Source organism: Canis lupus, chromosome 20 (genome assembly GCF_048164855.1).
Source record: "Canis lupus baileyi chromosome 20, mCanLup2.hap1, whole genome shotgun sequence".
Classification (NCBI taxonomy): Eukaryota; Metazoa; Chordata; class Mammalia; order Carnivora; family Canidae; genus Canis; species Canis lupus.
Window position 1 is genome coordinate 25,744,363 of NC_132857.1, and position 2,854 is coordinate 25,747,216.

The 2,854-nt window shown below is 41.4% G+C and overlaps 1 pseudogene; it reads left to right on the forward strand.

Moving 5' to 3' along the window:
• The first annotated feature begins 1,381 nt into the window (after positions 1 to 1,381).
• LOC140611783 (heterogeneous nuclear ribonucleoprotein A1-like) lies at positions 1,382 to 2,648 on the forward strand (annotated as a pseudogene).
• The last annotated feature ends 206 nt before the right edge of the window (positions 2,649 to 2,854 follow it).

Here is a 2,854-nt window from a genome sequence, read left to right on the forward strand (position 1 = left end):
GAACTCAAGGAAATAGAGACCAGAAGAACTGTGGAACAGATCAACAAAACCAGGAGTTAATTCTTTGAATGAATTAATAAGATAGATAAACCATTAGCCAGCATTATTAAAAAGAAGAGAGAGAAGACTCAAATTAATAAAATCATGAATGAGAAAGGAGAGATCACCAGCAATACTAAGGAAATACAAAGGATCTTAAAAACTTTTTATGAGCAGCTTTACACCAATAAATTAGGCAATCTAGAAGAAATGGACGCATTTCTGGAAAACTACAAACTACCAAAACTGGAACAGGAAGAAATAGAAAACCTGAACAAGCTGATAACCAGGGAGGAAATTGAAGCAGTCATCAAAAACCTCCCAAGACATAAAAGTCCAGGGCCAGATGGCTTCCCAGGGGAATTCTATCAAACGTTTAAAGAAGAAAACATACCTATTCTACGAAAGCTGTTTAGAAAGATAGAAAGAGATGAAATACTTCCAAACTTGTTATATGAGGCCAGCTTCACCCTATTCCAAAACCAGACAAAAATCCCACCAAAAAATAAAATTATAGACCAATATCCCTGATTTACATGGATGCAAAAATTCTGAACAAGATACTAGCCAATAGGATCTAACAATACATTAAGAAGATTATTCACCATGACCAAGTGGGATTTATTCCTGGGACACAAGGCTGGTTCAACACTCGTAAAACAATCAATGTGATTCATCATATCGCTAACAATGAGACTGAAGGAAGAGAAATTAAGGAGTCAATCCCATTTACAATTGCACCCAAAAGCATAAGATACCTAAGAATAAACCTAACCAAAGAGGTAAAGGCTCTATACCCTAAAAACTACAGAACAGCTCTGAAAGAAATTGAGGAAGACACAGAGATGGAAAAATATTCCACGCTCATTAATTGGAAAAATTAATATTGTGAAAATGTCAATGTTACCCAGGGCAATTTACATGTTTAATGCAATCCCTATCAAAATACCATGGACTTTCTTCAGAGAGTTAGAACATATCATCTTAATATTTGTGTGGAATCAGAAAAGACCCTGCATAGCCAATGGTTCTTTCTTCTTAAAGAAGAAAACCATATCTGGGGGCATCACAATGCCAGATTTCAGGTTGTACTACAAAGCTGTGGTCATCAAGACAGTGTGGTACTGGCACAAAAACAGACAAATAGATCAATGGAAAGAATAGAGAATCCAGGAGTGGACCCTCAACTTTATGGTCAACTAATATTCGAGAAAGCAGGAAAGACTTTCCATTGGAAAAAAGACAGTCTCTTCAATAAATGGTGCTGGGGCTTTCTGCCCCTGGACGCCGCCGAGTAAGCATCGTTAAAGTCGGGGAGACTGGGAGGGGTCCCATCAGCGTCATGTCTAAGTCGGAGTCTCCCAAAGAGCCCGAGCAGCTGTGGAAGCTCTTCATCGGAGGTTTGAGCTTCGAAACAACCGATGAGAGTCTGAGGAGCCATTTTGAGCAATGGGGGATACTTACGGACTGTGTGGTAATGAGAGACTCTAACACCAAGCGCTCCAGAGGCTGGCTTTGGGTTCACCAAAGTCCTCCACCATGGAAGAGGTGGACGCAGCCATGAACACTTGGCAGCACAAGGTGGATGGAAGAGTTGTGGACCCAAAGAGGGCTGTCTCCCGAGAAGATTCTCCAAGACCTGGTGCCCACTTAACTGTGAAAAAGATTTTTGTTGGTGGCATTAAAGAAGACACTGAAGAACATCATCTAAGAGATTATTTTGAACAGTATGGGAAAATTGAAGTGATTGAGATCATGACTGACAGAGGCAGTGGCAAAAAGAGAGGTTTCGCTTTTGTGACCTTTGACGACCACGACTCTGTAGACAAGATTGTCATTCAAAAATACCATCCTGTGAATGGCCACAACTGTGAAGTAAGGAAAGCCCTATCGAAGCAAGAGATGGTTAGAGCTTCGTCCAGCCAAAGAGGCCAAAGTGGTTCTGGAAACTTTGGTGGTGTTCGTGGAGGTGGTTTTGGTGGGAATTACAACTTTGGTCGTGAAGGGAACTTCAGTGGTCGAGGTGGCTTCGGTGGCAGTCGAGGTGGTGGTGGATACAGTGGCAGTGGGGATGGCTAAAACGGATTTGGTAATGACGGAAGAACTTTGGAGGTGGCGGAAGCTATGACAATTCTGGCAATTACAACAATCAATCCTCAAATTTTGGACCCATGAAAGGAGGAAATTTTGGAGGCAGAAGCTCTGGCCCCCTATGGTGGTAGAGGCCAATACTTTGCCAAACCACAAAACCAAGGTGGCTATGGTGGCTCCAGCAGCAGCTATGGCAGTGGCAGAAGGTTTTAATTACTGCCAGGAAACAAAGCTTAGCAGGAGAGGAGAGCCAGAGAAGTGACAGGGAAGCTACAGGTTACAACAGATTTGTGAACTCAGCCAAGCACAGTGGTGGCAGGGCCTAGCTGCTACAAAGAAGACATGTTTTAGACAATACTCGTGTATGGGCAAAAAACTCGAGGACTGTATTTGTGACTAATTGTATAACAGGTTATTTTAGTTTCTGTTCTGTGGAAAGTGTAAAGCATTCCAACAAAGGGTTTTAATGTAGATTTTTTTTGTACCCATGCTGTTGATTGCTAAATGTAATAGTCTGATCATGACGCTGAATAAATGTGTCTTTAAAAAAAAATGGTGCTGGGAAAATTGGACATCCACATGCAGAAGAATGAAACTAGACCACTCTCTTACACTATACACAAAGATAAACTCAAAATTGATGAAAGATCTAAATGTGAGACAAGACTCCATCAAAATCCTAGAGAAGAACACAGGGAACACCCTTTTTGAACTTGGTCACAGT